Genomic DNA, 25122 nt, shown 5'->3' with positions numbered 1-25122 from the left:
GGTTGTTGTCCAATCAACAATTGTTGCTCTCTTTTTCCTTCATCGTGTGTCAGAGAAGCGCCGGGGAAAGCCGGAACATTCACCTGGTGCTACTTCCTCATCCGACGTCCCACGTCTTGCGAGATTTTGGATGGTTAGGACTGGAATGGCTGGAACAGCTGTGTAGACCTCTATGTGCCTCCCTCTCCACTGTATGATGTTACTCGCTCCAAAACTCAACGCGTTTCGCCCCGTGGGCTTCGTCAGGAGTAGAGGTTGTTTGTTCTATTGGGATAGAGCTGCACTCACTTTGTTACTTTAATCACTATTGTTTACCAGCGCCGGGTTATTTTTTTCATCTATAATCCTTATAGCAGTTAGAACTAGATTACATGGAGTGAAATAGTAGCTTTGTATTAAGGACACCGCATTTAAAGTGTGTGAACCTCGTATAAAAGCCAGTTTCAGCTCCCAATGACCTTGAGCGAGTCACTTTATTTCACTGTGCCTCATGCACCAGAAATTAGATTGCAAGCTCTTTGCCACAATGTTCATCTTGCATCTCTATGCGTTCATGTACCAAGGTATTTTCGCCCATTTTGACTTTTGGGTATCAGCTTCTGATTTGGGGAGTGTAAAAAGGTAAGAAAAGAAGGATGGGGAGCTGTGTTGGTCCTTCCATATAGTAACAAAGGAGGAAGAGGGAGTAGGGGGTATGATACCTTTTATTGGACCAACAAGTAGTTGATATGTTGCAAGCTTTCTAACCTCTCAGGGTCCTTTATCGGGTATGGCAGAAAAACAGAAATTAAATTATGCATATAATGTGTTTGTAAGATATATATCTCTATATATGAAGTCCAGAATGATTCAGCGCACCTCCAAAAAAATGGAAAAAGAAAAGAAAAAAGAAAAATATATAGTGAAGTAAGTTCATACAATGTAGAAAGATTATGGTGGTGGGGTATGCACTTACGTGTAAGTGCCTGAACCCGGGCACGTAAAGGTATCTTTTTGTCTCCTCTGCTTCCACACATCTACAGATCTACACATCTACAGATGAGATGAATCTGCTCCGTGAACCGTGACTGGTGTAGACATATATTATTAAATAGAAAAAAAAAGAAAGCACCCCCAACATGGGGCTTGAACCCACAACACTGAGATTAAGAGTGTCATGCTCTACCGACTGAACTACATTTTTACAAATTAAAAGTCATATACGACAAAAGTATAAGAGCGTGTTATGAGATAATACTCATGCCTCGGCATTGGAACTCCGCTCCTCCGCCTCTCCGCCTTGTCTGTCCGGACTGATCTCTCTGAGCCTCCGTCCAGCAGGAACTCAGAGTGCAACACAGCCGTTGGCAAAGTCCTCCGGGAGCACCCCGCCGAGGTAGCTTGTTTCCAGGCAGGGAATGAATCGAATGTATCCGCGATGTCCTTAGTCCAGGAAAAGGTAACTTCGTGTATACGCCCTTTGCTTAGCAACACAATGATAACCCTACGCGTTTCTTCCCACTAAGTGATTTCTTCAGGGGATGAGTACATGATACTTATATATATCCCAGGTATCCAATCAAATTGGATATAATCTGACAAGGCACACACGTATTAACTCTACATAATTGTTTTTCTTAAACACCTAAAAAAACATACATTTTGCTCTAATATAGAAGCTTACACAATTAAAAACTCATTATTCTAATTAGACACAATTTACTTATACATGTAGCTGTAATTGTGAAAAATATATTACTATAAAATATAAAATTAATTAAATGCATATACATACAAAAAAATAAATAATATTTTTTATACTGAAAGCAATTTCTTGTTCTTTTGGTGTAATAAGAAGTATACAATACTAATCAATAATTATAATATAATGTTCATATATAAATACATTGACCATTTAACTCAATAATATACAGAGGAGGACATATGAACAATAAAATAATAACAATAATAATAATAACAACAAACTTGATTTAGGAGGATGACTATTGTATAATTAATATTAAAGATATATTATAATTGTATCTTGTGTGGTGAACCATAAACTGTTTTTTTGATTGGCCCACTAACATAGCTAGTCTTGAAAGATACTATAGATGGATAGGACTATTAAATAACTCATATACTATACCAATATAAACAATTCGACTCAGCATGAATCATTTAATACCACATGCCGTTGTGATATCAAATGATGCCGCCGATACAAGAAGAAAGATGGGGGGAGTTTTGGGGTGGCACGAGCAGTGGGTGGAAGAAGGTAGGGGAAAGTTGGCATCAGCCCGGCTAGCTCAGTCGGTAGAGCATGAGACTCTTAATCTCAGGGTCGTGGGTTCGAGCCCCACGTTGGGCGCTTTCTTTTTTTCTATTTAATTATATATTTCTATACTTGTACATGGTACAGATACAGCCTGTGTGTGTCTTCAGTTTTCCTTAACTAAAGTCCAGACACCAATCATTTTGTTTTGGAGATGTAATCAATATACATCCCGTTTTGCTGTAGACAACTGTAGATAGCTCTTCGTGTTGTTATTCACACCTGAATTAAACAGGGATATGCTAGACAGATTTCAGATTTGTTTGTTTGTAATTCGGCGCCTGTCCTCCAGATGGCAAAGAGAATGTGTTAAGTTAGTTAGTCTATGTAGAGTGCTTTAAGTCTCAAGCATGTGCAAGACTGATCCAGCAATATACTGCAATGCATTATAATTCCTCTGAATTAAACAGGGATATATATACAGGTATATGTATAGAAAAAAAAGAAGAAAGCTCCCGATCGTAGTGCATTAAGTCTAAAAAATACATGTAATGATTCCAAAGCTTTTACAAATTAAAACTCACAAACGACAAAAGTATAAGAGCGTGTTATGAGATAATACTCATGCCTCGGCACTGGAACTCCGCTCCTCCGCCTCTCCGCCTTGTCTGTCCGCACTGATCTCTCTGAGCCTCTGTCCAGCAGGAACTCAGAGTGCCACACAGCCATCGGCGAAGTACTCCGGGAGCACACCGCCAATGTAGCTTGTTTCCAGGCAGGGAATGAATTGAATGTATCCGCGGATGTCCTTAGTCCAGGCAGTAGGTAACTTCGTGTATATGCCCTTTGCTTAGCAACACAATGTTAACCCTATGCGTTTCTTCCCACTAAGTGATTTCTTCAGGGGATGAGTACATGATACTTATATATATCCCAGGTATCCAATCAAATTGGATATAAGCTGACAAGGCACACACGTATTAACTTTACATAATTGTTTTTCTTAAACACCTAAAAAAATATACATTTTAACTCAATAATATACAGAGGAGGACATATGAACAATAAAATAATAACAATAATAATAACAACAACAAACTTGATTTAGGAGGATGACTATTGTATAATTAATATTAAAGATATATTATAATTGTATCTTTTGTGGTGAACCATAAACTGTTTTTTTGATTGGCCAAATAACATAGCTAGTCTTGAAAGATACTATAGATGGATAGGACTATTAAATAACTCATATACTATACCAATATATACAATTCGACTCAGCATGAATCATTTAATACCACATGCCGTTGTGACATCAAATGATGCCGCCGATACAAGAAGAAAGATGGGGGGAGTTTTGGGGTGGCACGAGCAGTGGGTGGAAGAAGGTAGGGGAAAGTTGGCATCAGCCTGGCTAGCTCAGTCGGTAGAACATGAGACTCTTAATCTCAGGGTCGTGGGTTCGAGCCCCACGTTGGGCGCTTTCTTTTTTTCTATTTAATTATATATGTCTATACCTGTACATGGTACAGATACAGCCTGTGTGTGTCTTCAGTTTTCCTTAACTAAAGTCCAGACATCAATCATTTTGTTTTGGAGATGTAATCAATATACCTCCCGTATTGCTGTAGACAACTGTAGACAGCTCTTCGTGTTGTTATTCACACCTGAATTAAACAGGGATATGCTAGACAGATTTCAGATTTGTTTGTTTGTAATTCGGCGCCTGTCCTCCAGATGGCAAAGAGAATGTGTTAAGTTAGTTAGTCTATGTAGAGTGCTTTAAGTCTCAAGCATGTGCATGACTGATCCAGCAATATACTGCAATGCATTACAATTCCTCTGAATTAAACAGGGATATATATACAGGTATATGTATAGAAAAAAAAGAAGAAAGCTCCCGATCGTAGTGCATTAAGTCTAAAAAATACATGTAATGATTCCAAAGCTTTTACAAATTAAAACTCACAAACGACAAAAGTATAAGAGCGTGTTATGAGATAATACTCATGCCTCGGCACTGGAACTCCGCTCCTCCGCCTCTCCACCTTGTCTGTCCGGACTGATCTCTCTGAGCCTCTGTCCAGCAGGAACTCAGAGTGCAACACAGCCGTCGGCGAAGTCCTCCGGGAGCACCCCGCCGAGGTAGCTTGGTTCCGGGCAGGGAATTAATTGAATGTATCCGCTGATGTCTTTAGTCCAGGCAGTAGGTAACTTCATGTATACGCCCTTTGCTTAGCAACACAATGTTAATCCTACGCGTTTCTTCCCACTAAGTGATTTCTTCAGGGGATGAGTACATGATACGTATATATATCCCAGGTATCCAATCAAATTGGATATAAGCTGACAAGGCACACACGTATTAACTCTACATAATTATTATTTTTAAACACCTAAAAAAACATACATTTTGCTCTAATATAGAAGCTTACACAATTAAAAACTCATTATTCTAATTAGACACAATTTACTTATACATGTAGCTGTAATTGTGAAAAATATATTACTATAAAATATAAAATTAATTAAATGCATATACATACAAAAAAATAAATAATATTTTTTATACTTAAAGCAATTTCTTGTTCTTTTGGTGTAATAAGAAGTATACAATACTAATCAATAATTATAATATAATGTTCATATATAAATAAATTGACCATTTAACTCAATAATATACAGAGGAGGACATATGAACAATAAAATAATAACAAGAATAATAACAACAATGGACTTGATTTAGTAGGATGACTATTGTATAATTAATATTAAAGATATATTATAATTGTATCTTTTGTGGTGAACCATAAACTGTTTTTTTGATTGGCCCACTAACATAGCGAGTCTTGAAAGATACTATAGATGGATAGAACTATTAAATAACTCATATACTATACCAATATATACAATTCGACTCAGCATGAATCATTTAATACCACATGCCGTTGTGACATCAAATGACACAGCCGATACAGGAAGAAAGATGGGGGGAGTTTTAGGGTGGCGCGAGCATTGGGTGGGAGCAGGTAGGAGAATATTGACATCAGCCCGGCTAGCTCAGTCGGTAGAGCATGAGACTCGTAATCTCAGGGTCGTGGGATATAAGATGACAAGGCACACATGTATTAACTTTACATAATTGTTATTCTTAAATACCTAAAATAACATACATTTTGCTCTAATATAGAAGTTTACAAAACTAGAAACTTGTTATTCTAATTAGTCACAATTTACTTATACATGTAGCTGTAATTGTGAAAAATATATTACTATAAAATATAAAATTAATTAAATGCATATACATACAAAAAAATATATAATATTTTTTATACTGAAAGCAATTTCTTGTTCTTTTGGTGTAATAAGAAGTATACAATACTAATCAATAATTATAATATAATGTTCATATATAAATAAATTAACCATTTAACTCAATAATATACAGAGGAGGACATATGAACAATAAAATAATAACAGTAATATTAACAACAACAGACTTGATTTAGGAGGATGACTATTGTGAAAAATATATTACTATAAAATATAAAATTAATTAAATGCATATACATACAAAAAATATATAATATTTTTTATACTGAAAGCAAAAATCAATCATTATAATATAATGTTCATATATAAATAAATTGACCATTTAACTCAATAATATACAGAGGAGGACATATGAACAATGAAATAATAACAATAATAATAACAACAACGGACTTGATTTAGTAGGATGACTATTGTATAATTAATATTAAAGATATATTATAATTGTATCTTTTGTGGTGAACCATAAACTGTTTTTTTGATTGGCCCACTAACATAGCGAGTCTTGAAAGATACTATAGATGGATAGGACTATTAAATAACTCATATACTATACCAATATATACAATTCGACTCAGCATGAATCATTTAATACCACATGCAGTTGTGACATCAAATGACGCCACCGATACAAGAAGAAAGGTGGGGGGAGTTTTGGGGTGGAACACTTCAGCCCTTCATACCGGATGACACACTGTAAACACAGGTTGATTTTGGGGAGACAGCGCACCACAATTGGCCTCAGCCCTGTAGGGCTATCACCCAGGGCTCTCAGTTTAAAGGGGGAGAAGTGACGGTAGTGGGGAAATGGTTTGGCATATAAAAGGTTAAACTTTGGATTTTCTGTTATTGGCCTAGGATTCCTAGGGTACCGTGGAACCCAGAGACTCTCTGCAAGTGGACGACATCCTTAGTAAGTCTACTGAAGCGGCGCCCAGCACCTAGTGAGCTAGGAATCGCCCTATAACCCCTGTTGTTGTGATTGTAAGAGCTTTTTGTGTATTGTGCTGTTTCTGCTGGCACCGGACGGAATATATATATACTTTTTTTATCATCTCAGAAATGCTTTAATTATATATAATTTTTGGAATATATCAGCTTGAACCAAACCTCTGAGAAAAAAAAAAAAAGAATTATGCGTTGGCCGGGAATCGAACCCAGGTCAACTGCTTGGAAGGCAGCTATGCTCACCACTATACCACCAACGCCTTAGATTATCAATGTTAAATAACAGCATTTTAAAGAAATGTGGAGTAATTTTGTGCAATGCTTTGAATGTTTACAGTGAGTATTAGTTTTTTAAAGTATCATTATATAATTGCTGTCTGACATCGCTTTTTGTGAACAAACATCAGTTGATAGATACCAAGGTTGGTGCACAAAATAAAGCAAATTGGACTTAGTTAAAATATATGCACCTATATTGAAAACTGGTTGAAGGACAGACAACAGAGGGTTGTCATAAATTGAACTTTTTCAGGTTGGGACAAAGGTCGTGAGTCTCCATCTTTGCTGATGATACTAAATTGTACAACAATAGAAAAAAGAAACCCCTATAACGAGAGCACTCTAAACAGATGAATTCACTGATAACACCAGAGGAATCTAATAATGTAATGAATTGATGAATAGTTTAAAATAATCTTTATTAGGAGATACCTCAAAATTAAAATATTGCAGGTTCTAGTTCACAGTTTTTGTGCTTGTTCCCTTCCCCTTTTATGTTATTGCAATTGTGTTCTTCAGAGCTGCATTACTGTGAGCTTATATATTAAGTATACATTATGGATATGTCACATATGACTGTGTTTTCTAGACGGTCTCATTACCAGATTAATATTGAAGATATTTTTGGTAATGACACCGTTGAATATACAGAAACCAAAGAAGATGTTAACAATTTATTTTTCTCATTGGAGAAATTATTGATAGTAGAAAAGAAAAAAATTTGGCATAAGGTGACTCTAGAAAATTATATATTACATAAACGCATACCAAGAGGTCTGAGGATTCTCAAGCAGCCCACATCATATTCAGAGATTCAACCATTTCTGACATCATGGAATCGTATTGCTGATGACTGTTCTGTAAATTTTATGAAGCTGTTGATCAATCAACACGAGATACAACTCAAAATAATAGATGAGGAGATAGATAAAATCAAAGAGAAACTAGCACCCCTTGATTCGACTCCAGGTTTCTATACTACAGATTATGAGTTACAAGAAAGATTAGATCTCCTTGAGAAAAATATTGGAGCCACTAAAAAATCTAAGTTTGCCCGCGACAAAAAAGATTATGCCACGGGCAGAATTAGAAATTGGGCAAAAAGTGAAACCTCAAATGAGAACAAAAAACAACCCTACTGTATGTTCCTCAAAGGAGAGAACATTCAAGAGATAATCATCACCCAAATAATCACAGGGATTATGATCAATCTAAAATGGGTAATGCTCCTAGAAGAGATAGAACACCACCTAGATACACTACTAAAAATAGAACACCTACCAGAGATTATAGAAGGGAAAGATCCCCTTATAAAGAAAAAGAAAAATGGGACAGATATCAACAAGAACCACTTAAAAGGAGGTCACCCGGGAACAACAAAAAAAGTCCGGTGAGAAATAAAGAAACTACACTAGATAGTAAAGGGAGAACATCTAGTAAGGAAACATTAGTGTCACCACATAAATCACCTAGGAAACACCAATATAAACATAATTATAGGGAAGATGATGGGGAAAGACCATCCACTTCAGGATCCTCCCTAGAACACCGAAGTACTCACTCCACAGAACTAAATAGACACCAACATAAACATAACCATAGGGAAGATGAGGGAGAAAGACCATCAACTTCTGGGTCTTTTTTAGACCATCAGGGTGCACACCCCACAGAGTCAGACAGATACCAACACACCAAACAGCCAAAATTTTGGGAACATGCCAATCGATATTTTCCGCTAAAGGAAGAATATCTGATAGATACGACAATAAAGAGAAAAAAGAGAAGCGAAAACTCAGACGAGGAAGAAGAGGAACAAGGTCTGCACAAAAGACAAAAATAGTTGAGTCAAGGAATTTTTAATCTTAGTAAATTACAGCTCACGCAGGATCAAATAAAAGTCCTAAATAAAGGACTCAAATTTGCTCCTACAGCAGGCCCAAGTTCATTTGATTTGTTTATAGATGCCAATAAATATCTTAGAAAATTGACAATAAAACTTCATTTCCTAAAAAGAAAATTCGATATGCCATGTGTAACCACAACGGTTAACAGTCAGGGTACAAAAGATGGGTATCAACATACCAATCTCAAAAAGAAATCTACTTTCTATCCTAGTCAAGACAAGGGCAATTTTTTAGATACATTTTACAATTTGATCACTAAAGATTTTGAAAAATTAACAGAGAATTGTGAGAGAAATAAAACCCGAAAAAATAACTTCTCGGTAAAAGAAAATAATACATTGAAAGATTTATCAGAGAATACAGAAATTGTGATAAAATCTGTGCCGATAAAGGTGGGGGTACGGTCATCATGGACCGTACCTACTATCTGGAGGAATCAACACGACTCCTAAATGATAGCAGTACGTATACTAAATTGCCCAATAATCCGACGAAAAAGGTACTCAATGATCTGCATAAACTTCTACTCATAGCAAAAGATAAAGGAATAATCAGTGATAATGAATTTCTCTTCCTCTATAACAATACTCCTAAAATTCCAATTTTTTATTTTCTTCCCAAAATCCATAAGGATTTAAAAAGACCTCCGGGAAGACCAATTATAGCTGGAATTGAGTCTTCAACATCTAATTTGTCTCAATATATAGATGAATTTTTACAGCCATATGTCTGTGACTTACCCTCTCATTTAAGAGACACTACACATATTCTTAATATTCTGAATGATATGCAATGGGCTGATAATTATATTCTTTGCACAGCGGATGTATCCTCACTATACACTATTATTAACCATGATCGGGGATGCGCGGCGGTTGAGCGCCTTTTAAAACAAGAAGGGATATTAAAGGATGATCAGATAGATTTTATTATTAGCAGTATTCGTTTTATTCTTACTAATAATTATTTTCTTTTTGATGAGTCTTTTTATCTTCAGATATGTGGCACCGCCATGGGTACGAGGTTTGCGCCAAGTTATGCTAATATTTTTCTAGGAATGTGGGAACAAGATTTTATTTTTAATAATAATCCCTTTGGCGCAAACCTTGTCCTATGGCGGCGCTATATTGACGATATCATTTTTATTTGGAATGGAACTGAAGATTTACTAAAGTCCTTTTTAACATATATTAACAAAAATGATTTTAATCTTTCATTTGTATCTACGATTAGTAATTTAGAGATTTCTTTTTTAGATTTGACTATATATATTAAAAATAACTGTATACAGACCAAGACCTTTTTTAAAGAAGTCGACAGTAATAACTTCATTTTAACTGGTAGTTGTCATCATAAGTCCTGGCTAAATAATATTCCTACAGGACAGCTGAGACGTATCAAGAGAAATTGCTCAGAAATAGGGCTCTTCCAAGAACAAGCTACTACTTTGGAGAAGAGATTTATTGAAAAAAAGTATAATACTGTAACACTCTTTTAAAAAATGCTAGAAAAAAAGTGGACACAATTGATAGGAACAGTCTTTTAATAACAAAAGAAAAAAAGCCAATAAGAGAGATTTTTATTCCATTTATAACCAAGTATAACTGTGAAGCTAATAAAATTCAAAATATAATTAAAAAACATTATCATATTTTGAAGGGAGATCCCATTCTTGGAGACTTCTTGGAAGAACGCCCACAGGTAGTCTTCAGTAGAGCGAGAAGCATAAAGGATTCTCTGGCACCAAGCGCCCTAAAGAAAATTAAGAAAACAAATAAGACAGATAATTGGTTGCCATCTTTACCAAAGGGTTTTTATAAATGTTTTACATGCAAAGCATGCAAAAACGGGCAAGAGAAAACAGACATTTTTAGTTCTAATTACACAGGGAAATGTTTTAAAATTAAAGTCCCTTTACATTTAAAAAAATATCATAACTCTGATTATACAGGCCTGAAATCGAGCATGTACATATACACTGGAGAGGAGGAGACAGAGTTAACCAGTTGTCTAAAAGAGAATCCTTTTGGATTTTCGAATTAAAAACTTTACATCCTAAAGGATATTAAATACCGACTTTGATTTTAACGCTTTTTAACATAATTTATTGATATGGTTATTTGGAAATTGCTTTTAATTTTTAATTAGTGTCGGCTAAGTGTGTTATTTATCTATATATATGTATTTTTTATTAGAGTTCTTCTTTTGATGTAATTATATTTTATATTAATATACTGTTGCATACACTGTTAGCTAATTAATGTCTTTTTCAGCTCACCAAAATCACTTATTTAATTGATTATTTATTATATTCACTTAATCTACATCATTGACAGTTGATTTATTATCACTATATATTACTTATGCACAGTGGCATTAGCCACTTCATCTATTATCACCATTGTAATCTATTATTCACTTTATTCCCTTATACTTTATATATACTCTCACTTACATTTTATTAATAAGCCAGTATTAGGCAGACCATATGAGCAAAGTTGCTCTCTTAACTCTGACACTCACCTCACTCTCATAATATTGCTGCGTGGAGAAGATAGGCATCTGTATACTGTTTTCAGTATACTCACATGATGACGTCATATGTGTGACGTCGCGCAACACCTTGAAACGCACTAGCGAATGAAACGCAGTGCGCAACCAATAGGAATCCCTAAACCCACACACTGATTCAACTCCAGCAGTAACTGCTGGGAGTACACAGGCATTCTCATGGTAGCTTGTATGGGTCTTTTATGATGATGTCATATGCGCGACATCGCGTACCTCCTGAAACGCACTAAGCTAATGAAACGCAGTGCGCAACCAATAGGATCCTAGATGGAAAAAAGGCGCGAAATACAAACTATTTAAGGAAAAGGACAGCAGGACTTGTTTACATGCGCTGGAAGAAGTCTTTGTCAAGACGAAATGCGTTGGGACTTTATTTCACCCCTATACGATTAGCAGGAGATTCTTGGGAGCTGTCTGGAGCACCTTCTCTGTCCTTAACCCCTGGTGTATGGCCATCACTGGGGTTTATTGGGAGTTGTGATTAAAGTTGTTCCTTGTATAGCTTCTGTGGCCTTCTGGTTTTTGTGTTTTTATATTTTATATTATAAAGATTTAATCTTATTTGTCCTGCGTCCTTTTCCTGTGTTCTTGGAATTTTCCAGCGTTTCCCGTATAACCTGTCTAAGTTGGTCAGTTTAACAACCATAAGTCCTTTTAATTCTAATCTAATGTGAGTGTCCATTTGGCTTGAGCAATTAACCAATTCTGTATACAGTACTACACTATTTTGTGTTATCTCTTTATTGAGAATATCCTGCTGCTGCGGAGCTTACATTGGCGCTGCAAGTCTTGCGATTGGAGGAGAATATCCTGCTGATGAGGTACCTGCGCTAACGCTGCGAGTCCTGCTATTCGAGAAGGTCTGCACTACCAGATATATCCTATCAACAGAGATTCCTGCTCATCAGTGTGGTTCACTTAACAACCGAAATGCTCATCTAACCATGCCTAATGTGAGTGCATTACTTTTTACCTTGATGGTTGCATACAATATTACACTATTGTGTTTTTTTTTCTTTTCTTTTTTTTCACATATATTTCCTAATTTGATGAGTTCGTGCGCAATCGGAACTTCACTCCCCAAACAACACAAGTGGCTCTGAACGAACCCATTTGCGGTCCGGTGCGGCACCCATCAAGGAAATCTATATAGTTGGACTACAACGTATCCTTCTAGTTCACAGTTTTTGCGCTTGTTCCCTCCCCCTTTTACGTTATTACATCTGAATAAGTGTAGCTAAACAGCAGACTCAGAATGGTTAATAAGTAACCTCTACAGAGTAATAAAAGGATCTACTGTCATAGAAAATCTTAATGACTGCTGCACTGTGGGGGTACATTGCCTGTGGCAAAATATATAAGTGAGTGTCAATATGTAACACTTATATCATCTCTGGCCTCCCTCATAACAAATAGTGCAGTATAGTGTAAACACATAAGTGCAGACTTCAATAAACGCCTAGATCCTTGTTAAATGAACACATATGTTGGTGCGTTAATTTCAATCATAGTGTAAATATTAGTTGTAATTAACCACATATATTATCACATGGATAGTTAAACATTGTAGCTCCTGTGCAATTACACCTCATGTAAACACATATTTCAGTCTCAGAGCTAGGTAACTGGACAGAATGACAGGCTCAATATGTCTGGCAAAATGTCTCTTAGTTAACCAATATAGTAAATATATCCAGATAAAGGCCTTAGATTGCTGCACAAACTATATGTGACTGGACAGAGTGACAGACTTAGAGTGTCTGACGCAGTGTCTCCTTGTCACAATGTTAACAGTGATGTAACAACAAACTAATTAGAATTGGGAGGTATGATACAATAAACCTCACAGGTACATAGCAGTATGCTCCATGTATCCAGACTTTTCAGTTTTTATCAGTTTCAAAGCTGGGGAACCGGACAGAATGACAGGCTTGATATGTCTGACAAAATGTCTCTTAGTTAACCCATATAGTAAATATATCCGGATAAAAGCTCAAGCTTGTTGCACAAACTTGGTAGCTTACAAAAAATGTGTGACTGGACAGAGCGACAGACTAGTAATGTCTGACGCAGTGTCTCCATGTCACAGTGGTAACTGTGGTATGACAACGAACTCATATTGCAACATATGTGAACATAAATCCCATAATCAATTATACCCCTTTCCTAAGATAAAAAATAGACGTGTTAGTACTTTGATAATGGTCTGTACTCAAAAGCGGAGCTAAAAAAATTATAGAAGTTACAGCAGTGCTACGGGTAGAGGGCAGGCAGTCTGTGCACCTCTCCTAATGACATCAGTACGTCCAATTGCCGACGTACGTTTCGCTACTGGCTTTGTCAAGGCTGGAAGAGCTTCCTGCAACCCTTGATATTTAAAGGCAATACAAAGGTTTCCTATTGGTTGGCCAATCACCAGTGAATCCCTGTTGGTCTCTGAGGGCATCTAGTGGTCACACATGATAGTATTTGCTGTCAGATGAAAAAACACAGCAGGGACCTATAAAACCTTAATCTCTGGGGGCATCTAGTGGTCAAACATGATAGTGGCTGCTGATAAGCATAAGAGCAGCAAATAAATTATTTATAAAATATTTTACCAGGAAGGAATACATTGAGAGTTACCTCTCGTTTTCAAGTATGTCCTGGGCACAGAGTAAAACAAATAATACATGGTTACAAGTACAGTTACATAAATGAACAAGGTATACATTATATACAAGACATTGTGTGCACAATTAAAGAAAATATATATTATGAGCGTATGAAACAGTTACAGACCAGATTAAAGTGTGAGACAGTCTTAGATTTGAAAGAACTTAAGCTGGTGGTAGATATGAGAGTCTCTGGTAGGTTGTTCCAGTTTTGGGGTGCACGGAAGGAGGAGGAACGTCCGGATACTTTTTTGAGCCTTGGGACCATGAATAGTCTTTTGGAGTCTAATCTCAGGTGATAGGTGCTGCATGTGATAGGGGTGAGGATCTTGTTCAGGTAGCTGGGTAGCTTGCCCAGAAAGTATTTGAGGGTGAGACAGGAAAGGTGAACTTTGCGCCTAGACTCTAGTGATGACCAATCTAGTTTTTTGAGCATTTCGCAGTAATGTGTGTTGTAGTTGTATTGTCAAAGTCTCAAAAGATATTGAAATAAATGGGTGGAAAACAAAACCCTCATTTAAACCCTGGGGTGAGCGTGCCTAGGGTGTAAATCCACCTGGATTCTTTTTGCAAAAGAATCTCATCAAAGTCTCCTTTCCTCAATCCAAGGGAGAATTGGTCAATACCAATAAATGTAAGGATACTGCTGTCCCCATTGTGGCATTCCTGGACATGTCTGGCCACTGGTGGGTCCATTTGATTACGTATGGTGCCAAGATGTTGTAACACGTGGTGTCTGAATGGTCTTCTAGTTTTACCCATGTATTTCTTTTGGCAAGTACAGATGGCCATGTATATCACACCTGATGATTTACAATTAATAAATCGCCTGATATCGAAAGTTCTTGTATTATCCCAATTTTGGAATGTCTTTGATGTTTTGATAGACCTACATGCCTTGCAGTTGTGACAGCTAAAGCATCCTTTAGGTTTATCCGGTAGCCAAGTATTTTGACTTTTGGCTCCTTCATAGTGACTGGTAACTAAATGGTCCCTTAGATTCTTGGCTCTTCTTGATGTCATTTCAGGGTAAGTTTTAAGTATCTCTTGTAAATCTGAATCCGCTCTTAAAATATGCCAGTGGTTTTGAAACACCCTTCTGGCTTGTTCCCATTGGGAGTTAAAGGTTCCAATGAATCTTATGTTCTTGGGCTCAAAATCATGTTTCTTATCTTTAAGGAGAGTTTCCCTAGGGGTACTTTTGGCCCTCTTATAGGCCCTTTTTATAGAGTTCATACTATAGCCACGAGCCATGAATCTCTCTTTCATGAGCTTTGCTTGCTCTTCAAATTCTGAAAGTGTTGTGCAGTTGCGTCTAATTCAGAGGAATTAACCCACTGGGATGTTCTTAATCAGATTCGTGGGGTTATGGCTATCAGCCCTGAGGATGCTGTTTGTGGCAGTCGTTTTCCTGAATGTGGTTGATGTTAGGTCCCCATTTTCCTTGATCGAGATTTTAAGATCAAGGAAAGAGATCTCTTTGGGGCCTACTTCCAAAGTAAGTCTTAAATTGTTCACATTCGTGTTTAGTATATTAATGAACTCTTTCAACAGTGCCTGAGTCCCATTCCAAAGTAAGAGAACGTCATCTATATACTTGTACCAGAAATCTACATGGTTTGTGAATCTCTCTATATTGTCTGCAAACATTATTTCAGCTTCCCACCAGCCCAAGTACAGATTAGCATATGAAGGTACACATTTAGTGCCCATTGCTGTACCCTTGGTCTGGTGGTATAGTGTTTTATTAAACCAAAAGTAGTTCTTGGTCAGGACAAAGGTAAATAGCCTAAGAACAATGTCATTGTTCATAAGATGATTGCCTCTTGACTTCAGGAAATACGAAACTGCTGAGACACCTGTATCATGGGGAATACTTGTGTATAGCCCCTCCACATCTAGGGACACCAAAATAGTATCTTTAGTTACATTGACGTCCTCGATTTTGCAGAGAATGTATTTGGTGTCCCTAAGGTGTGATGGGAGGGCAGTAACAAATGGCCTTAGGATCCGGTCAATATAATCACTAGCGTTCTCAGTTAAACTGCCAATGCCTGAGACTATTGGCCGGCCTTGTGGGGGTATTTTCCCCTTGTGTATTTTAGGTAAACTATATAGTGTGGCGATTCTTGGATGTTTAATCAGGATAAAGTATTTTTTATTCTCAGTGATAACCTTATCAAGTATTGTGCTACGTGAAGGTGAAAGAAAACAGCGCTAACTCTATTAGTGTACACTTGTGTTATACAGTGAATATTTTTACCAAATCAATTGATTATTAAGCAGTGATAATGTGCTCAAATAACGTGCAAATATTATTATAAAGTTCAAACCCCCTGCTCAAACCCAGCTGGTGGGGACTGGTTTCACTAGTCACACAAATCGTCACTCTCCAGTTGTAATCCAGGGGGAGCATGGAGGGAAATAGAACAAAAAACAAGAAAACAATCTAAGTGCAGACAATAAAAATTGGTGTGTAAATTCTGCGTTCTGTCTTGGCTCGTAAGTGATGCCTACTTACAAGATGTAAGTCAAAATCAAGCGGTTTTGACACACAATGGTCTCTGCTAGAAGGATTTTTCCACCAGGTAATGGGGTCTCCAACTCTCAGCTCCGCAGCAATGTGTATGTAAAAGAAATGATAACCATAGTGCAGACCAGTACAATATAAAAAAACTCGACTTTATAGGGTTTAAAAAATGAACACTTACAATAAAAACAAGTAATTCAAGCATGTATCACAATCATTGTGATCAAGGAGAGAAGAGTTTTATAAGCTTCAGGCTCACCCGCCTCCCCCGGTGTGACTTGGTGTGGACCACCACTCTCTGGGACTCTGCACCTCCAGCGGTGGACGCTTTCTTCCAGGCCTCTCTCCCCTCGTGGGCTCCCTCTCATGTGGGCCGATCAGCTTCCATTATCAGCTGCCCGCAGGCACTATGAAGTTCTCCACTTGGATGCGGCCTCTCGGGTGGATGATTCTGCCTCACTTGCACGCCGATGCGTCACGTCTGCTCCGTCCCGATACGTCACTTCCGGTCGCGGTTATGTGAGTATCTGTATGTAAATCTGCCGCCCTGAGAGGAGAGAGGAGAGAGGAGAGATTTACATAAAGATACTCACATAACCGCGACCGGAAGTGACGTATCGGGACGGAGCGGACGTGACGCATCGGCGTGCAAGTGAGGCAGAATCATCCACCCGAGAGGCCGCATCCAAGTGGAGAACTTCATAGTGCCTGCGGGCAGCTGATAATGGAAGCTGATCGGCCCACATGAGAGGGAGCCCACGAGGGGAGAGAGGCCTGGAAGAAAGCACCCACCGCTGGAGGTGCAGAGTCCCAGAGAGTGGTGGTCCACACCAAGTCACACCGGAGGAGGCGCGTGAGCCTGAAGCTTATAAAACTCTTCTCTCCTTGATCACAATGATTGTGATACATGCTTGAATTACTTGTTTTTATTGTAAGTGTTCATTTTTTAAACCCTATAAAGTCGAGTTTTTTATATTGTACTGGTCTGCACTATGGTTATCATTTCTTTTACATACACATTGCTGCGGAGCTGAGAGTTGGAGACCCCATTACCTGGTGGAAAAATCCTTCTAGCAGAGACCATTGTGTGTCAAAACCGCTTGATTTTGACTTACATCTTGTAAGTAGGCATCACTTACGAGCCAAGACAGAACGCAGAATTTACACACCAGTTTTTATTGTCTGCACTTAGATTGTTTTCTTGTTTTTTGTTCTATTTCCCTCCATGCTCCCCCTGGATTACAACTGGAGAGTAACCTTATCAAGTATGCCATTAGTCAAGATCTCACTAAGTTCCCTGTAATAGTCAGCAGTAGGGACATTTTTCAGAATGGAATAACAGGCCCTGTCTGAAAGTAGCCTCTCATTTTCTTTCACATAGTCATTGTTTTTAAGGATGACCAAATTCCCCCCTTTGTCAGAGGGTTTGATGGTAATTGTACTATCCTGCTCAAATTCTTTGAGTGCAGTTCTTTAAGATTCACTCAAATTGTCATGTATGATTTTTGCAGACTTATTGAGACTCTCAAGGTCCTTTGTGACCAGAGAGACAAAAAACGCTATGTTCGAACAAGAGTCTATGGGAGGCATGAATTTTGACTTTGGTCGTAGGGTTGTAAATGGACCTTCGTCCAATGGTATATCAGATGCTACCATTAGTTCCCTAAGAGTATTCAAATCCTCTCTACCTAACTGGTCTAGTGGTTCAAGACCTAGGTCATCTATAATGCGGATGTCTCTTCTTTTGAACATTTTGTGCAGCAGAAGCTTGCATGCAAACAAGTTTAGGTCTTTAACCCACTCAAAAATGTCCAAACGACCAGAAGGTGAGAATGTTAACCCTTTTGATAGAACACTTAAATGGTTGGAATTAAGTTCACGATCTGAGAGGTTAATAATCTGACTAGTATCAGATCTAGGATCAGAGCTTGACAGCTCGCACTCAGCTATCTGCGCCTCCCACCTCTGTTCCTCCTGTATTCCCATTCCCCTCTGTTTTTTCTTGGGCCTCCTCTGCCCCCTCCTGGTCTTCCTCTGCCCCTGTATGGGTTTGTAGGCCCAGTACCCTCTAAAAAAGGATTTGTTTCTTGAAACCATGTTTGCATATGATGTTTAGGGTATTTGAAAGTCTCCTCCTCTATATCTGAGGTCTCATATTCAGTCAAGGTTTCCAATGTCTCCTGTTGGGTGGTTGTTTTACAAGTCTTTTTAAAATGATATTTATAGATAAGTCCTACATTAAAGTCTTTCTTATCTCTGATATTTCTTATATTTTTTTTCCTTCAAGTCTCTGGTGTATTTGTCTATATTAAATTGTAATTTGTTTTCTAGGTCAATAAATTCCGATTGTGTCTTCCATTTTTCCACTTCAATCAGTAGTTGGTCGACTTTAGTATTTTGTTGTTTCAACTGTGTTGATTGGTAGTCTACTACCAACTGCATAAGTGAAGTTGAACACTTGCCTATAATGATATCCCAGTCCTTCATAAATTGTTCATCTGAGATATTGTTAGCTGGAGCTAAATGACTCCTAAGTCCTCGTGGGATAAGGCCATCAGCTATAATTGTCTCGAAGCTAAAGACTTCCCACCAGGGACTAGTTTGTTTCTTGAAATGAAAGTCAAGGTCTAGGAAGAAATCTTTGATGTTAACAACAGGAGGTTGTCCTGGTGTATCAGTGTGATCTGAATGTGTAGTGAATAAATCTTTGGCTTCAGTCTGCCAATTAGTAAGATTTGGTTTGTTTGATAGAAAACCTGCCATAGTCAATAGGCGTGCTAAGGGAGGAAGGAGCAATAGACACTCCAAAATCAGCAACCACTTAAGGGGAAGCGGGGGAGGGGGGAAGGAAGGGTACACCCTCGCTACAGCCTGGCTGGAGGTGCTACAATCAGGGGCGATGTAGAATACACAACAATAGAAAAAAGAAGAATCCCCTATAACGAGAGCACTCTAAACAGATTAATTCGCTGATAACACCAGAGGAATCTAATAATGTAATGAATTGATGAATAGTTTAAAATAATCTTTATTAGGAGATACCTCAAAATTAAAATATTGCAGGTAAGTGAACCTTTGCCTCCTCTGAGGCTAGCCTATAATCTAAAGTGCGAATTAAAAATGGAGTGGGTATAAATTGGGGTATATAGCCCCAATATAGCGTATAAGTAGGACTATAAAGCCATCACGTATGGATACATAAACACATCTGAATAAGTGTAGCTAAACACTGGACTCAGAATGGTTAATAAGTAACCTCTACAGAGTAATAAAAGGATCTATTGTCACAGAAAATCTTAATGACTGCTGCACTGTGGGGGTACAGTGCCTGTGACCAAATATAAGTGAGTGTCAATATGTAACACTTATATCATCAAAAAGAATCCAGGTGGATTTACACCCTAGGCACGCTCACCCCAGGGTTTAAATGAGGGGTTTGTTTTCCACCCATTTATTTAATATCTTTTGAGACTTTGACAATATATGTCATTTATTTGCTGCTCTTATGCTTATCAGCAGCCACTATCATGTTTGACCACTAGATGCCCCCAGAGATTAAGGTCTTATAGGTCCCTGCTGTGTTTTTTCATCTGACAGCAAATACTATCATGTGTGACCACTAGATGCCCTCAGAGACCAACAGGGATTCACTGGTGATTGGCCAACCAATAGGAAACCTTCCTATTGCCTTTAAATATCAAGGGTTGCAGGAAGCTCTTCCAGCCTTGACAAAGCCAGTAGCGAAACGTACGTCGGCAATTGGACGTACTGATGTCATTAGGAGAGGTGCACAGACTGCCTGCCCTCTACCCGTAGCACTGCTGTAACTTCTATAATTTTTTTAGCTCCGCTTTTGAGTACAGACCATTATCAAAGTACTAACACATCTATTTTTTATCTTAGGAAAGGGGTATAATTGATTATGGGATTTATGTTCACATATGTTGCCATATGAGTTCGTTGTCATACCACAGTTACCACTGTGACATGGAGACACTGCGTCAGACATTACTAGTCTGTCGCTCTGTCCAGTCACACATTTTTTGTAAGCTACCAAGTTTGTGCAACAAGCTAGAGCTTTTATCCGGATATATTTACTATATGGGTTAACTAAGAGACATTTTGCCAGACATATCAAGCCTGTCATTCTGTCCAGTTCCCCAGCTTTGAAACTGATAAAAACTGAAAAGTCTGGATACATGGAGCATACTGCTATGTACCTGTGAGGTTTATTGTATCATACCTCCCAATTCTAATTAGTTTGTTGTTACACCACTGTTAACATTGTGACAAGGAGACACTGCGTCAGACACTCTAAGTCTGTCACTCTGTCCAGTCACATATAGTTTGTGCAGCAATCTAAGGCCTTTATCTGGATATATTTACTATATTGGTTAATTAAAGAGACATTTTGTCAGACATATTGAGCCTGTCATTCTGTCCAGTTACCTAGCTCTGAGACTGAAATATGTGTTTACATGAGGTGTAATTGCACAGGAGCTACAATGTTTAACTATCCATGTGATAATATATGTGGTTAATTACAACTAATATTTACACTATGATTGATATTAACGCTCCAACATATGTGTTCATTTAACAACGATCTAGGCGTTTATTGAAGTCTGCACTTATGTGTTTACACTATACTGCACTATTTGTTATGAGGGAGGCCAGAGATGATATAAGTGTTACATATTGACACTCACTTATATATTTGGCCACAGGCAATGTACCCCCACAGTGCAGCAGTCATTAAGATTTTCTGTGACAGTAGATCCTTTTATTACTCTGTAGAGGTTACTTATTAACCATTCTGAGTCTGGTGTTTAGCTACACTTATTCAGATGTTTCTGCATCCATACGTGATGGCTTTATAGTCCTACTTTTATGCTATATTGGGGCTATATACTCCAATTTATACCCACTCCATTTTTAATTCACACTTTACATTATAGGTATCTCCTAATAAACATTATTTTAAACTATTCGTCAATTCATTACATTATTAGATTCCTCTGGTGTTATCAGTGAATTAATCTGTTTAGAGTGCTCTCGTTATAGGGGTTTCTTTTTTCTATTGTTGTGTATTCTACATTGCCCCTGATTGTAGCACCTCCAGCCAGGCTGTAGTGAGGGTGTACCCTTCCTTCCCCCCTTCCCCTTAAGTGGTTGCTGATACTAAATTGTGTAAGGTAATAGAATCAGAGCAGGATGTCATTTCTCTCCAGAAGGACTTGGAGAGACTGGAAACTTGGGCAGGTAAATGGCAGATGAGGTTTAATACAGAGGTTATGCATTTGGGATGCAAGAATAAAAAGGCGACTTAGAAATTAAAGGGGGATAACTTGGGGGAATCCTTGATGGAGAATGGATGGATTTAGGACTGCTTGTAGACAGCAGGCTTAGGCTGGGGCCATGGTACCGCAGACCGTGCGGATGCTGAGCGAACAGACTGCCTTAAGGCAGTGTCCACGTCCATGTGGCGTGCGGGCGTGTGCGCGCGGAAGCGGGAGGGGGCGCGCGTTGCACAAGAAATCAGTTTAAACTGATTTCTTGGCGCGACAGGCCGGTCACGTGAGCGGTTCACCCAATGAGGGCAAACCAGCTCCGTGACGTCACTGGCACGCCCCTAGACAAGCCCACGGATGGCGCGCGGACTACGGCCAAAAAACCCACCCGCTTCAAGGGGGGGACGTCGCGGCCTCGCACGCCTCCGCACGGGCGAATGCACCATGGCCCCAGCCTTAGCAATAGTGCCCAAAGTCATGCAGTAGCTGCAAAGGCAAACAAGATCTTATCTTGCATTAAACGGGCAATGGATGGAAGGGAAGTAAACATAATAATGCCCCTTTACAAAGCATTAGTAAAACAAAAATAAGCAAAAAAATAGGTGTAGGGCATAAGTATGGCCAATATAAAAAGAGATATGGTTGTGTTAGTTGATCTACAGGCTACCCCCATTCCATATGCAAAAGTGATGAAGAAAAATAAGTGGAAAACAAATGTCTACTGCCAAACCTTTCAATTAAACTCGTTAACCAATTGCGCCACAGGGATTTCTCAATTTATTGTAATATATTGATGATGTTCTTGAGTATAGAAAATATTTAATCCCCTTACATTAGGGAATTAGCACTTCCCCTCGCCACCCTCGGACACTCTCGCCTCTGTCAGACATCCCGCCACCTTCACTTCTGCAAGACATCCTCGCCTCTGCCCGCCACCCTCGGACACTCTCGCCTCTGTCAGACATCCCGCCACCTTCACTTCTGCAAGACATCCTCGCCTCTGCCAGACATCCTGCCACCCTCGCCTCTGCCAGACATCCCGCCACCCTCGCCACTGCCAGACATCCTGCCAACCTCACCACCCTCGCCTCTGCCAGACATCCTGCCACCCTCGCCTCTGCCAGACATCCCGCCACCCTCGCCTCTGCCAGACATCCCGCCACCATCGACTCAGCCATACATCCTGCCAACCTCGCCTCTGCCAGACATCCCACCACCCTCGCCTCTGCCAGACATCCTGCCACCCTTGCCTCTGCCAGACATCCCGCCACCCTCGCCTCTGCCAGACATCCTGCCACCCTCGGACACCCTCACCTCTGCCAGACATCCTTCCACCCTCGCCTCTGCCAGACATCCTGCCACCCTCGCCTCTGCCAGACATCCTCGCCTCTGCCAGACACCCTGCCACCCTCGTCACCCTCTCCTCTGCCAGACACCCTGCCACCCTCTCCTCTGCCAGACATCCTGCCACCCTCGTCACCCTCTCCTCTGCCAGACATCCTGCCACCCTCGCCTCTGCCAGACATCCTGCCACCCTCGCCTCTGCCAGACATCCCGCCACCCTCGCCTCTGCCAGACATCCTGCCACCCTCGCCTCTGCCAGTCATCCTGCCACCCTCACCTCTGCCAGACATCCCGCCACCCTCGACTCTCCCAGACATCCTGCCACCCTCGCCTCTGCCAGACATCCTGCCACCCTCACCTCTGCCAGACATCCCGCCACCCTCGACTCTCCCAGATATCCTGCCACCCTCGCCTCTGCCAGACATCCTGCCACCCTCGCGTCTGCCAGACATCCCGCCACCCTCGCCTCTACCAGACATCCCGCCACCCTCGCCTCTGCCAGACACCCTGCCACCCTCGCGTCTGCCAGACATCCCACCACCCTCGCCTCTGCCAGTTATCCCGCCACCCTCACCTGCCAGACATCCCGCCACCCTCGCCTCTGCCAGACATCCTGCCACCCTCACCTCTGCCAGACATTCCGCCACCCTCGACTCTCCCAGACATCCTGCCACCCTCGCCTCAGCCAGACATCCCGCCACCCTCGCCTCTGCCAGACATCCTGCCAACCTCGACTCTGCCAGACATCCCGCCACCCTCGCCTCTGCCAGACATCCTGCCAACCTCGACTCTGCCAGACATCCTGCCAACCTCGACTCTGCCAGACATCCCGCCACCCTTGCCTCTGCCAGATATCCCGCCACCCTCACCTGCCAGACATCCCGCCACCCTCGCCTCTGCCAGACATCCCGCCAGCCTCGCCTCTGCCAGACATCCTGCCAACCTCGCCTCAGCCAGACATCCCGCCACCCTCGCCTCTGCCAGACATCCTGCCAACCTCGACTCTGCCAGACATCCCGCCACCCTCGCCTCTGCCAGACATCCCGCCACCCTCGCCTCTGCCAGACATCCTGCCAATCTCGACTCTGCCAGACATCCCGCCACCCTCACCTGCCAGACATCCTGCCAACCTCGACTCTGCCAGACATCCTGCCAACCTCGACTCTGCCAGACATCCCGCCACCCTCGCCTCTGCCAGATATCCCGCCACCCTCACCTGCCAGACATCCCGCCACCCTCGCCTCTGCCAGACATCCCACCACCCTCGCCTCTGCCAGACATCCTGCCAACCTCGCCTCAGCCAGACATCCCGCCACCCTCGCCTCTGCCAGACATCCTGCCAACCTCGACTCTGCCAGACATCCCGCCACCCTCTCCTCTGCCATACATCCCGCCACCCTCGACTCTGCCAGACATCCTGCCAACCTCGACTCTGCCAGACATCCCGCCACCCTCGCCTCTGCCAGACACCCTGCCACTCTCGCGTCTGCCAGACATCCCACCACCCTCGCCTCTACCAGACATCGTGCCACCCTCGTCTCTGCCAGACACCCTGCCACCCTGGCCTCTGCCAGACATCCCGCCACCCTCAACTCTGCCAGACAACCCCCCACCCTCGCCTCTGCCAGACGTCCTGCCACCCTTGACTCTGTCAGACATCCCGCCACCCTCGACTCTCCCAGACATCCTGCCACCCTCGCCTCAGCCAGACATCCCGCCACCCTCGCCTCTGCCAGACACCCTGCCACTCTCGCGTCTGCCAGACATCCCACCACCCTCGCCTCTACCAGACATCGTGCCACCCTCGTCTCTGCCAGACACCCTGCCACCCTGGCCTCTGCCAGACATCCCGCCACCCTCACCTCTGCCAGACATCCCGCCACCCTCGCTTCTGCCACACATCCTGCCACCCTCGCCTCTGCCAGACATCCTGCCACCCTCGCCTCTGCCAGACATCCTGCCACCCTCGCCTCTGCCAGACACCCCGCCACTCTCGCGTCTGCCAGACATC

At 40.9% G+C, this 25122-nt stretch overlaps 2 non-coding genes across 2 annotated transcripts; both read left to right on the top strand.

The window, feature by feature from the left end:
- Window positions 1-2277: 2277 nt before the first annotated feature.
- Window positions 2278-2350, top strand: TRNAK-CUU (transfer RNA lysine (anticodon CUU)). Its single transcript has one exon. It is a non-coding gene; the product is annotated as a tRNA-Lys (tRNA).
- A 1315-nt stretch (window positions 2351-3665) lies between these two features.
- TRNAK-CUU (transfer RNA lysine (anticodon CUU)) lies at window positions 3666-3738 on the top strand. Its single transcript has one exon. It is a non-coding gene; the product is annotated as a tRNA-Lys (tRNA).
- Window positions 3739-25122: the final 21384 nt, after the last annotated feature.

This window comes from Ascaphus truei, chromosome 20, assembly GCF_040206685.1.
Source record: "Ascaphus truei isolate aAscTru1 chromosome 20, aAscTru1.hap1, whole genome shotgun sequence".
Taxonomy (NCBI): Eukaryota; Metazoa; Chordata; class Amphibia; order Anura; family Ascaphidae; genus Ascaphus; species Ascaphus truei.
The sequence above is the reverse complement of the archived record's forward strand: the minus strand, read 5'-3'. Positions and strand labels throughout refer to the sequence as shown.